Source organism: Salmo salar, chromosome ssa04, assembly GCF_905237065.1.
Source record: "Salmo salar chromosome ssa04, Ssal_v3.1, whole genome shotgun sequence".
Lineage (NCBI taxonomy): Eukaryota > Metazoa > Chordata > Actinopteri > Salmoniformes > Salmonidae > Salmo > Salmo salar.
The window spans coordinates 19,581,666-19,596,057 of NC_059445.1; the positions used below are offsets into that span (position 1 = coordinate 19,581,666).

The 14,392-nt window shown below is 40.9% G+C and overlaps 1 protein-coding gene and 1 long non-coding RNA gene across 3 annotated transcripts in view; both read left to right on the plus strand.

Moving 5' to 3' along the window:
- Positions 1 to 14,392, plus strand: part of LOC106602512 (zinc finger protein 69 homolog) — a 506,109-nt gene that overhangs the window by 270,578 nt on the left and 221,139 nt on the right. The gene's annotated exons all lie outside the window — the stretch shown is intronic.
- Positions 50 to 8,898, plus strand: LOC123742536 (uncharacterized). The gene is made up of 3 exons (XR_006769714.1): positions 50 to 1,262; positions 6,932 to 7,062; positions 7,428 to 8,898. It is a non-coding gene; the product is annotated as an uncharacterized lncRNA (long non-coding RNA).

A 14,392-nucleotide genomic window follows, 5' to 3' on the forward strand; every position in this document is an offset into this window, starting at 1 on the left:
TTGGAGAAGGTTTGAGCAGAGGGAAGAGATGATAGGATGGAAGAGGAGAGAGTAGCGGGAGAGAGAGAGCGAAGGTTGGGACGGCGCAATACCATCCGAGTAGGGGCAGATGTATGTCACACGTATGTGAGACCTTAGAAGGCTTAGCTTACATGTCTCTCGTATGTTTTTTTATACAATCCAAGCAAAAACGAGTTATTACTATGGCCCAAGTGTTTTGAAATTCAAAATGTCCCATGTACTGTATATCTCCCATATTTGTTATGTGTATTATTGCTATGAATCTGTAGCAAACATTGCCACTAAGCAATTGACTTACTCAGCCGCACACTGTTGGCTGTTTTTATACTGATGTACGTCAGCATGTCACCGTTTTTAGAGACAGTAAACCTAGGCTAGAACAGGGACAACGGTGTAATCATTAGTCCAAACAGTTGTGCAAGTAAAACGAGAGATTCTAATGGACAAATGCAGGTGTGTCCCCATTCTTTTTACAGTCCATGTAGGTCCCTCCCCGTTTCGTTCCATTTGCTTCCATTTAAGAAACGTTTTGCAACAGAATCGGCGTCATGAATATAATAAAATACAAATTAATACGGCCCAGCTGAATATTTATCTTACTAAGGTGATGTAGATGGAATCAAGTAATTCACTGTATTCTTGTTAACAGTTTTTAATAAACAAGTCTGCTCTAAGTTTGAAAGATACTGATCATAGGAAATGTGATGTGTAATAAGCAGTACCGTAATTCAAACAGCGTGTATTAGTTTATTTAACCACGTCCTTTAACTATGACGCCAAACCAATAAGATCCTTAAACAGAAGTGAACGGTGACCAATAATAATTTACTCAACGTTTTAGTTATTTAGGCGTTAACACTGGGGAACTCAAAATGACTTATTTAACTTCCCAGCATCACATATTTACCCCCAAGTAGTGTTTAATTCGTGTTGGAGAAAGCAGTTGTTGATATATGTAATCTATGTAATGGTATTTAGCTAGCTGCTAAGAATGGCTAACTAACGATATGGTTTTTCAAACTCAAATAGCCTCCATCATGGAGGTTCTAGGGGATACAGCCGTGGCAGAGGTCTGTAAACTCATAGACGACTATGCAGTGTTTCGTTTGGAAATAACTCAAAGCTAGAAAGAAAACGGGGCATTGCGGAGGAAGCTACAGCTACTGGAACTGAAGGTGGCACGGGAACGCGTCGTCCCAGTAGTGTCAAGATCCTCGAGCGATACAGAGGAATGGCAAGAGGTACATTTTGCAGAAGGCCGACGCCATCTCCCCGTTTTCCATGTGTTCAGATGTCTTACCAATAATTGGGTCTTGGTCAGTTTTTGGATAGTATGGAAAAATTCCCATAATTACTTAGTTACCCATCTTGCTAAAATACACTATCGTATTCTAACCAGATGCGCGAGACCTTTGGATGAAGAATTAAAGCAGTTAGCGCCGCTGCCACGAATAAACATTTAGTTGTTGTAACCAAAACCATATTTTGGAGATGCTTACAATGTTTAGATTATAGCTTGACCAGACACTAATAATATATTTGGTAGTGATCATTGTAAAATAACTTTTGGATGCATCACTTGTTAGCTAGAATGCTAACGCTCATTGTCATCTGCTGTAGTAAAGTTAGCCAAAGAGTCATTTTACCGTTTGAAGCGTTTTAAAAGTAATGCAGTTGATTTGTGATGAGACAACCATTATATTAAAAAGGTCCAATGCAGCTATTATCTTTATCAAATAATTTATGGGTAACAATTAAGTACCTCACTGTGATTGTTTTAATTTAAAATTGTAAAAATAGATTCTTAGCAAAGAGCAATTTCTCAAGCAAGGATTTTGTTAGGACCATCGGAGTGGGGAGAGAAACTGAAATGAGTTATTGGCAAAGCGGTTTGGAACTCCATTTCAGATTGGTCTAAAGGAAAAACAATCCACCCAAAACCACTCATTCCTATAACTGAATATGTGAGAACATAATAAGATCGGTTGCAACATGTGAAAATCTGTTAAGGCTCAAGTGGACTACAAAACTCAAAATGCAATGCGCTCTATGGGCTGGCTAGCTAGGTAGCTAGCTAGTAAATGAAGTTACACACAATAATACCAAAGTCAATATCATGTGAAGTAGTTAGTAAACTGTAAAATCGCCTGTTACGAATCCCTTTGGCCCTGCAGTCTAGGGGGGATGGAAACGAGACCCGTAACGTAACTCATGCAAATTATAATAGTGAGAACAAAAACCACAGACATCTAAAAGTTACCGTCAAACACAATGTTTATTTTTAAACACACGGTAAAGGGGTGTGAGAAAATGGGCTAAGCTGGACCCAAGCAAAGAAACAATAATCCAAAACACCCCTAAACTAGACTAGCCTACTTCAAGAATAGCTAGCTAACTAACCAAAAATACAGTGGGTGGTCCGCTCAGTTCTAACTAGTGTATTTAGACACTGTTTTCCTACGGGTAATGTAGGCCCATGGGCGACTTGTCTTGTTACCCCCTTTTCCCACCAAACAGTAAAACACTATAACAATACTCACAGGGTGACATTAGTTGCAAAACAAAAGCGAGCTCTATAGTTAAAGAGAAAACAACTGGCTGGGTTTTTAAACCAAGGGAAAGGGATGTGATTGGTTGAGGGAAAAGGAGCAGGTGTCTTGGTTGGTGACTGATTGATGACTGATTGGGGAATGCTGATTGTCACCTGTGAGGGGAGAAGGAGAGAAAAGAAACACACACACACACAGGATACCTGTATCCGTAACATCGCCTAAACAAACTGCACTATCAATTTAGGAGTCTACAATCTCACTTTGTTAAACCTGCAGATCGATGTGCCTCACAGAGGGGAGTCTGACATAAACAACGGAAGAGACAGACAAATAGGATACATTTGGTAGACCCTCAAATTGAGAGAAGACAACCTCCTGCGTTTACATCTTGCAATCTTGATGTAAAGTATCACTCGCCACTTTAACTTTTTAGTGACGGGGCAGTATTCAGAAATTTGGATGAATGACGTGCCCAAATTAAACTGCCTACTACTCGGGCTCAGAACGTAGGATATGCATATTATTAGTAGATTTGGATAGAAAACACTGACGTTTCTAAAACTGTTTGAATGATGTCTGTGAGTATAACAGAACTCATATGGCAGGCAAAAACCTGAGAAAAAATCCAACCAGGAAGTGGTTTGTAGTTTTTCAAGACTGGGCCTATTCAGTATACAGTGACTTAGGGTTCATTTTGCACTTCCTAAGGCTTCCACTAGATGTCAACAGTCTTTAGAAAGGTGTTTGAGGCTTCTATGGTGAACAGAGAGCAAACAAAGGAAGTTGGAAGTTGTTGACTCAGGAAAGGACATGAGTTCATTGGCGCACGTTCATGTGAGGGGTAGCTGTGTTCCATTACATTTTTCAAGACATTGGAATCGTCCGGTTGGAATATTATTGAAGTTTTATGTTAAAAAGGCCCTAAAGATTGATGCTAAACATCGTTTGACATGTTTCTACGAACGTAAATATAACTTTTTTTGACTTTTCATGGTGAAATTTTCGTCGCGCTTCCTACATTTGGAGTAGCTTACTCAACGCGTTAACAAAGAGGACATAAATGATGGACTTTATTGAACAAAACAACATTTATTGTGGACCTGGGATTCCTAGGAGTGCATTCTGATTAAGATCAGCAAAGGTAAGTGAATATTTATAATGCTATTTATGATTTTAGATGACTCCAAAATGGCGGGTATCTGTATTGCCTGCTGTTGTTTTCTGAGCGCAGTACTCAGATTATTGCAAAGTGTGCTTTACCCGTGAAGCTTTTTTGAAATCTGTCACAGCGGTTGCATTAAGGAGATGTTTATCTATAATTCTTTGAATAACAGTTTAATATTTTATCAACGTTTATGATGAGTATTTCTGTAAATTGATGTGCTCATTCACCGGAAGTTTTCTGAGGAAAAGCATTTCTGAACATTACGGGCCAATGTAAAATGGTGTTTTTGGATATAAATATGAACTTTATCGAGCAAAACATACATGTATTGTGTAACATGAAGTCCTATGAGTGCCATCTGATGAAGATCATCAAAGGTTAGTGCTTAATTTTAGCTGTATTTCTGGTTTTTGTGATGCCTGTCCTTGCTTGGAAAATGGCTGTGTGGCTTTTATTTTTTAGGCACTGTCCTAACATAATCTAATGTTTTGCTTTCGCCGTAAAGCCTTTTTGAAATTGGACAATGTGGTTCGATTAAGGAGAAGTGTATCTTTAAAATGGTGTAAAATAGTAGTATGTTTGAGAAATTTGAATTATGAGATTTTTGCTGTTTTGAATTTGCCGCCCTGCTATTTCACTGGCTGTGTCCCGCAGGTGGGACGGTAGCATCCCACATAGCCTAGAGAGGCTACACAATGCCGCTTTATGTTTTCATACCCTACATTACTCAGCTCATATGTGTATATATACACTGTACCCTATACCGTCTACTGCATCTTGCCTATGCCATTCGCCATCACTCATTTATATATTTTTATGTACATATTCGTATTCATTCCTTTACACTTGTGTGTATAAGGTAGTTGTTGTAGAATTGTTAGGTTATATTACTTGTTAGATATTACTGCACGGTCGGAACTAGAAGCACAAGCATTTCGCTACACTTGCATTAACACCTGCTAACCATGTGTATGTGACAAATAAATTTGATTTGAAATCTGACATGCATGATATAAGATTTCGCAATCTAAAAGTCGTAGTCCTATTAACTTCCAGTGGAGTGACAGCATTGCAATAAAGCCGCTAAGTCATACTGGCCGAATTGTTGCCTGCTTGAATGGCAATAGCTCAGATAAATATGAAAAGACGCAGGGAATGGAAAGAATATCACTCAGAGATGCACACAAACAATATAACATTCAAAATGGGTGAATCTTTACTTTAACTAATGTTACCAGGCAGGCCAAAACTCCATCCCACCAAAACAGGCTGAAAATTTCAGGCGGTCTTTCCAAACAGCCCTTACACTGAAAGGGATTATCATAATTTTCACAATTTTACAGTACCATTCCAACCTCAGTGTGGAAATACAGTACCAGTCAAAAGTTTGGACACCTACTCATTCAAGGGTTTTTCTTTATTTTGACTATTTTCTACATTGTGGAATAATAGTGAAGACAAACTATGAAATAACACATGGAATCAAGTAGTAACCAAAAAAAAGTGTTAAACAAATAAAAAAATAAATATATTTTAGATTCTTCAAAGTAGCCACTCTTTGCCTTTGACAGCTTTCCACACTCTTGGCATTCTCTCAACCAGCTTTATTAAGAATTATTTTCAAACAGTCTTGGAGTTCCCACATATGCTGAGCACTTGTTGGCTGCTTTTCCTTCACTCTGCGGTACAACTCATGTCAAACCATCTCATTGTGGTTGAGGTCATATGATTGTGGAGGCCAGGTCATCTGATGCAGCACTTCATCACTCTCCTTCTTGGTCAAATAGCCCTTACGCAGCCTGGGGGTGTGTTTTGGGTCATGGTCCTATTGAAAAACGAATGATAGTCCCACTAAGCACAAACCAGATGGGATGGCGTATTGCTGCAGAATGCTGTGGTAGCCATGCTGGTTAAGTGTGCCTTATTCTAAATAAATCACAGACTGTGTCACCAGCAAAGCACCATCACACCACCTCCTCCATGCTTTACGGTGGGAACTACACATGCGGAGATCATCCATTCACCTACTCTACGTCTCACAAAGACATGGCGGTTGGAACCAAAAATCTCAAATTTGGAATCGTCAGATCAAAAGGACAGATTTCCACCGGTCTAATGTCCATTCCTTGTGTTTCTTGGCCCAAGCAAGTCTCTTCTTCTTATTGGTGTCCTTTAGTAGTGGTTTCTTTGCAGCAATCTTACCATGAAGGCCTGATTCACACAGTCTCCTCTTAACAGTTGATGTTGAGATGTGTCTCTTGAACGCTGTGAAGAATTTATTTTTTCTGCAATTTCTGAGGCGGGTAACTGTAATGAACTTATCCTCTGCGGGACTTATCTTCTGAGGTGACTCTGCGTCTTCCTTTCCTGTGGCAGTCCTCATGAGAGCCAGTTTCATCATAGCACTTGATGATTTATGGCGACTGGCCTTGAAGAAACGTTCAAAGTTCTTGAAATTTTCCAGATTGACTGACCTTCATGTCTTTAAAGTAATGATGGACTGTTGTTTCTCTTTGCTTATTTGAGCTGTTCTTGCCTAATACGGACTTGGTCTTTTACCAAATAGGGCTATCTTCTGTATACAACCCCTACCTTGTCACAACACAACTGATTGGCTCAAACACATTAAGGAAAGAAATTCAAAAAATTTACTTTTGACAAGGCACAACTTAATTTAAATGCATTCCAGGTGACTACCTCATGAAGCTGGTTGAGAGAATGCCAATGCCAAGAGTGTGCAAAGCTGTCAAGGAAAAGGGTGGGTACTTTGAAGAGTCTCAAATATATTTTGATTTGAACCCTTTTTTTGGTTACTACATGATTCCATGTGTGTTATTTCATAGTCTTCACTATTAAATAGTAAAAATAAAGAAAAAACCTTGAATGAGTAGGTGTGTCCAAATTTTGACTGGTACTGTGTTATATATATATATATAACAAATAACAAATAAATATTGTTTTTGACTTCACTGGGCCTTTAAACAGGACATTCATACAAGGCTTAAAATCCAATTATGTTCCAAAAGTAGTGTGAAATACAAGTTTTTTAATGTTTGTGTATTCTGAAAACTCCCAAGTGTACAGTAATCAAATTGCATGCATCGCCCCTGTGTGGCAATGTTTGCAAACACAGAAAGAGGTCTATACCACATTAGTTAACCTAACCACCTATTTTCCCCAATCACGCTCTCAGTTGAAGGAAATCTCATTGGAGGCCACAGGAGCTTTGTGAAGCCAGCAGGACACAATACATGGAATGATGACCAACCAATTACAGTTGATGAGGGGAGTGGATCCTCAACCCAGCACGTTATCGTGATAGAGGTCAGTGCAGGGCTCTCCAACCTTGTTCCTGGGTGGCTACAGTCCTGTAGGTTTTCACTCCAACCCTAATCTAGCGCCTCGGATTCTAATAATTAGCTGGTTGATAAGCTGAATCAGGTTACTTAGAACTGGGGTTGGCGTGAACCTATAGAAGGGTATCTCCAAGGACAAGGTTGGAGAGCCCTGGCTTTGTTTAGTGTTGCATTATAGTTACTTTGTAAATGAAATGTGGCCCATTCATTTCAGAAAGGCCCTCTCAGCTATTCACATGTACATCTGCCATAGGGGAGCTTGTGAGACTTCCCTAAGACATTGTTATCAAATTCTACTCATGTACTGATAATAACCTCCTCTCTTCTTGTCAGTCTGCAGAGGCTGCAGGTCCTGGGGTGAAGCTAGAGAGGTCTGAAGTAGAGGAGGACCCACGGCACAGGAAAGATATCCAGACTGGAGTCGAGGACCCTACCACCGCCCCAGCGCAGCCCAGGACCTGACGCAGCATCACGGAGGTCCGTGGAACACTGAACACCGTCCTCAAGTCAAAGACAGACACCAAGACTTTAACTATAACTCAGTCTCTTACATACAGGGCCTGACCACATATCAGACCCAGGTCTGGGGAGACTGGGCTGTCCTCCTGCTCCCTGCTCAGACTATTTACCGGAATTTCACCAGAGGCCTGTTCATTCCCGTGGGAATGGAGACACGTTAGATACTGTTGGTGATGATCCTGCTTGTTCTTACACTACAGAGGACCCAGAGGACCCCAACATGCCCTTGGGTTTAGAGACACAGACAGATCTGTCTATAGGGGACTGGAACAAGTACAGTAGTAGTGTATACTCAGAAGGGTACTTAGATAAGAAAGGGGAGGGGCTGGTCATAGATGAAGTGACTGTGAAATTGGAGGGTGATGTTCCTCCCACATGGAATGCAGATCACCTAAGAGAAGGCCACTCTCAGGGCAGAGATTTCTTAGACTACAGGGAAAGCTTAGAAACAAATCCAAATGTTGCGGCCCACTCCCCTTTACACACGCTCAGAGAGCACAACCATGTGTCCATGTCGATGGGGTCTTCTGATTCACACGGCCATCAGGTATTGAACTCAAACAGGGATAAAACCCAGGCTCGGGGGGGGGGTGGGGGGTGGGGGGAGCAACATCAGGCAATAGTAAAGAGAAACGGTTCCTCTGCATGTTCTGTAACAGAGGCTTCAGCTGCCCCCAGAAGGTGGAGATCCACCAGAGGGTCCACACAGGAGAGAAACCATTCAGCTGCATCCAGTGCCACATGCGCTTCACTGAGGCTGGCACGCTGAAGCAGCACCAGAGGGTCCACACAGGGGAGAAACCTTACAGCTGCACCCAGTGTGAGAAGAGGTTGTCCCGCCAGGACAAACTGAAGAGGCACCTGAAGGTCCACATGGGAGAGAGGCCGTTCGCCTGTACGCACTGCGGGAAGAGGTTCTCAGAGGGGAGCTACCTCAGAATACATCAGGAAAAAACCCATTCCACTCTATAACATAAAGTAGCCATTCCATTTGATAGCTTCTGACGTTTAGATCAAAGCCGCATTAAAGGTAGACTTTCAATTTCAGCAACAGCTAAGAGCGTTGGAAGTGCAAGGCCCAGACATTGGAATATACAAAAGATTAGGAACACATGACATGGACTGACCAGGTGAAAGCTATGGTCCCTTATTGATGTCAGCTGTTAAATCCACTTCAATTAGTGTAGATGAAGGGGAGGAGACGGGTTAAAGAAGGATTGTTAAGCCTTGAGACAATTGAGACATGGATTGTGTATGTGTGTTATTCATTGGGTGAATGGGCAACACAAAATATTGAAGTGCCTTTGAACACTGAATGCAAATGACATCCAGCCAACTTGACACAACTGTGGGAAGCCTTCGAGTCAGCATGGACCAGCATCCTTGTGGAATGCTTTTGACACCTTGTAGAGTCCATGTCCCCAACGAATTGTGGCTGTTCTGAGGGTAAAAGGGGGTGCAACTCAATATTAGGAAGGTCAAATCAAATTGTGTTTGTCACATGCGCCAAATACAACAGGTGTAGACCTTACAGTGAAATGCTTACTTACAAGCCCTTAACACTTATTTTTCTTAACTGCATTGTTGGTTAAGTAAACATTTTTAAATAACAAATAATTAAAGAGCAGTAGTAAAATAACAGTAGCGAGGCTGTTACTAACCAGTGCAGGGGCACAGGTTAGTCGAGGTAATATGTACATGTAGGTAGAGGTAAAGTGACTATGCATAGATATCTAAACAGAGAGTAGCAACAATGCAAAAAAGGGGGTGGGGGGACAATGCAAATAGACTGGGTAGGCATTTGATTAGCTGTTCAGGAGCTACCGCACTGCAGTAGCAGAGAACAGGTGTACCTAATGTTTTGTACACTCACTGTATAAGACATGTATAAGCCTAATGCATCTTTCATTACTTACATTGAACTACTTAATTTTTTCCCCCAATATTATTTTAATGTTAAAATGAATGCAATTCATCAGGTTCATGCAGCTCTGTGTGGTTTTCATAATGGTGTATTTAAAACTTGTTTGTTTAATAAACACAAAATGGGACTTTTTAGTCGGACTTTTGTTGAGATTCTCTTTCAGATACATCACATCTGATCTCACTTTATTCTGTGTAAACCCTACAGCGCTTTCTAACCAATATACACTTACTAAATATACCTACCCATTACCACACACTAACAAACGCCTACTGTACACGTAAACATAATTTAGTTAGGTTTGACTTAACCACATCATCATATTTATGTCCACCATAATGGGTTTAACAACAATGAAGTCGTTCTGTAACTACAGTATAGGACTCGTATAGTGGGGATAGGTAAACACGCGTACTTGCGAACATAAGCAACCATTTAAATTTCTCTGGCTCAAAATGCGTATCAGCCAATTAAAACCGTTGATTTACTTGCACGTGACAAAACGCTGAATTGTCGCCGAGGTGCATTCAGTTCGCTTGAACGTTGAACGGTTTGTACTGAACGACACGTTACCCAAAAACGTTATTGTACGTTATTTAACAGACTGTTTGGTGGGTGTGGCTTGAAGCAATGAGTGACTTATTTAACGGGCAGAATGTAAAAACGTAGTGAATGCAGCCCTGGTCAAATCAGATAACGTGGCACACGTTAGCCCTATGCTTATCTCACCAGGTGGCAGTGATTATATCCTGTAACGAATTCTTCATAAGATCTATAAAGATCTTATACTTTAAATCCCCCAACCAATATTATTTCTTAAAATAGGTCAACCTTGGCCACTCAAGGGATATTATAAACCTACAAATTCAAGGTTTGCTGTAACAAAATGTTCTGTGCCAATATTGCATTGATGCATCCTTGACTAGGCTACTAGCTACTACTAACAGACATTTTCACGTTTTCAAATATGCCAAAATCCCACGTTTTTGTTTCAGTTTCACACATATCCATGTGCTTTCATGGAAAAATTTAAATAAGGCCCTTACATATGCGTTTATCATCATAAGAAAAGAAACAAGAGCCTTATGGATTTGTCCAGTAGCAGTCATATAGGCTACCATTATCACCATCACTTCTAGGCAGCACACACTTTTAAAGCGATTGACTCTAAATCAATAGTGCACTTTAACCATGAGTCCCCCTCACATCAAGCTTTTTTGTTAGGAAAAAAAACTTCACCGCTGTTCCTTCATGCTCAATTCAAAACGCATGTTACGAAGTGGATGACTATAATAATGCATAGCCTATAAAATGTTATAGGCCTTCATAGGAATATATCCTACTAATGATAGCCTACACTAATGGGTCCTAACCAGCTAAGCTCCACTAGGCTTTAACCTCACCGGCCTGGAAGCCGGCTACATATGGAATAGGACCTAGGTAGTAAATGGGGTTCATCATAAATTGAGGTGTACCATGCAAAGTCCCATATGCATTAATAGGTTACAGCATAAGCAGGACACTATCTGATGGGAATTAATGTAGGTTATAGCTCTACTGTTGATTGGGCTAGTTTCTCCAACTCATCCAATCTGAAGAGCCATCAGAGGGTCCACACAGATGAGAAACCCTACAGCTGTACCCAGTGTCAAATGCGCTTCACTCAGGCTGATCACCTGAAGATGCACCTGAAGGTCCACACAGGAGAAAGACCGTTTGCCTGTATGTACTGCATGAAGAGGTTCTCAGAGAGGAGCTACCTCATGATACACCAGCAGAAAAAACATTCCACTCGATAGCTTCTGACGTGTAGATCACACCCTGCAGTAAAGAAACTGGAATTGTCATTGTTGTCAACAAAAAAGATACACAGATGCATTTGGAACGAGAGTACAAATTTCAGTGTTGAAAATTCCTGGGTAGAATATTTCATCCAGAAATTGTGTGATATACAGTATAAACCATTTATAAGCCTAAAAAGTCTGTTACATATTGTGTTTGTACTGTGTAGCCTATATAATGTTCACAAATGCCTGTCTCATTACTTCCATTCAACTACAAAAACAAATTCCCAAGACACTTTTAATGACAAAATGAATACAGTTTATTAACTTCATGCAGATTTCTTGTTGAGACATTTGTACAGTTGAAGTCGGAAGTTTACATACACTTAGGTTGGAGTCATTAAAACTCATTTTTCAACCACTGCACAAATTTCTTGTTAACAAACTATAGTTTTGGCAAGTCAGTTAGGACATCTACTTTGTGCATGACAAGTCATTTTTCCAACAATTGTTTACAGATTATTTCACTTATAATTCACAGTATCACAATTCCAGAGGGTCAGAAGTTTACATACACTAAGTGGACTGTGCCTTTAAACAGCTTGGAAAATTCCAGAAAATTATGTCATGGCTTTAGAAGCTTCTGATAGGCTAATTGACATAATTTGAGTCAATTGGAGGTGTACCTGTGGATGTATTTCAAGGCCTACCTTCAAACTCAGTGCCTCTTTGCTTGGCATCATGGGAAAACCAAAATAAATCAGCCAATACCTCAGAAGAAAAATTGTAGACCTCCACAAGTGTGGTTCATCCTTGGGAGCAATTTCCAAATGCCTGAAGGTACCACGTTCATCTGTACAAACAATAGTATGCAAGTATAAACACCATGGGACTACGCAGCCGTCATACCGCTTAGGAAGGAGACGCGTTCTGTCTCCTAGAGATGAATGTACTTTGGTGCGAAAAGTGCAAATCAATCCCAGAACTACAGCAAAGGACCTTGTGAAGATGCTGGAGGAAACAGGTGCAAAAGTATCTATATCCACAGTAAAATGAGTCCAATATCGACATAACCCGAAAGGCCGCTCAGCAAGGAAGAAGCCACTGCTCCGAAACCATCATAAAAAGCCAGACTATGGTTGGCAACTGCACATGGGGACAAAGATCGTACTTTATTGAGAAATTGTCCTCTGGTCTGATGAAACAAAAATAGAACTGTTTGGCCATAATGACCATCGTTATGTTTGGAGGAAAAAGGGGGAGGCTTGCAAGCCGAAGAATACCATCCCAACCGTGAAGCACGGGGGTGGCAGCATCATGTTGTGGGGGTGCTTTGCTGCAGGAGGGTCTGGTGCACTTCACAAAATAGATGGCTTCATGAGGAATGATGTGGATATATATGTGGCTATATTGAAGCAGCCTCTCAAGACATCAGTCAGGAAGTTAAAGCTTGGTTGCAAATGGGTCTTCCAAATTGACCATGACCCCAAGCATACTTCCAAAGTTGTGGCAAAATAGCTTAAGGACAACAAAGTCAAGGTATTGGAGTGGCCATCACAAAGCCCTGACCTCAATCCCATAGAAAATATGTGGGCAGAACTGAAAAGGCGTGTGCGTGCAAGGAGGCCTACAAACCTGACTCAGTTACACCAGCTCTGTCAGGCGGAATGGGCCAAAATTCACCCAACTTATTGTGGGAAGCTTGTGGAAGGCTACCCGAAACGTTTGAACCAAGTTAAACTATTTAAAGGCAATACTACCAAATACTAATTGAGTGTATTTAAACTTCTGACCCACCGGGAATGTGATGAAATAAATAAAAGCTGAAATAAATCACTCTCTATTATTCTGACATTTCACATTCTTAAAATAAAGTGGTTTCCTAACTGACCTAAGACAGGGAATTTTTACTAGGATTAAATGTCAGGAATTGTGAAAAACTGAGTTTAAATGTATTTGGCTAAGGTGTAAATTAACTTCTGACTTCAGCTGTTCATCACATCTGATCTCACCCTATTCTGCATACACACGAGTGCTTTATAACCAATATACACTTACTAAATATACCTACACATACCCATACACTAACCTACTATACACGTCAAAATAGTTTAGTCAGGTTTGTCAGCATCAAACAGGACAAAGTTGTCCCTTTTCATCAGTTAAGCATTTTACAGACACCATCACCACCTTGTCATCAATTCTGCCTCATACTCATTCTTTCCTCAGTTCACCTCATCCAGTCATCAAAAGTCATTATCAGACAAGTCAGTTTGTCAAATGTCTGCCCTGCTAGAGCTGCCCTGGTCAACTCTAAGTGCTGTTATTGTGAAGTGGAAACATCTAGGAGCAACAACCGCTCAGCCACGAAGTGGTAAGTAACACAAGCTCACAGAACGGGACCACAGAGTACTGAAGTGCGTATTTTCTTTTTGCCTGTTCTCGGTTGCAACACTCACTACCGTGTTCCAAACTGGCTCTGGAAGCAACGTCAGCACAAGAACTGTTCGTCGGGAGCTTCATGAAATGGGTTTCCATGGCCGAGCAGCCGCACACAAGCCTAAGATCACCATGCGCATGCGTCGGCAGGAGGGGTGTAAAGCTCGCCGCCATTGGACTCTGGAGCCGTGGAAACACGTTCTCTGGAGTGATAAATCACCCTTCACCATCTGGCAGTCTAACGGACAAATCTGGGTTTGGTGACCGTTGTTGTGTATGTAGCTGCATTTCAGATAGGCCAACCTTTTTCTATGTCGCAGTAGTATAGGACCAATACCGTGTGTAGCCTACTAAAACAAGTAGGCAAACATACACGCTTATCATTCATTTCAATTACACAGTCATTGTGTGACAGGCTACTGTAAAAGTGATGTCAAAACTATGAAAACGACACTTTTTCGCCCCCACACTGCTCTCTTGCTATAGCATGTGTGTGTTGCTCTCGGAATGGGCATTTATTCTTATTCGCTGCAAATTCAAATGAGTTACTGTCATGTAGGACATTTCGCATCAGCTATGACTATAGAGTGTGCACTTAGTTTGATTTAGTTAGCTTTTCTGAAACGCTCTCA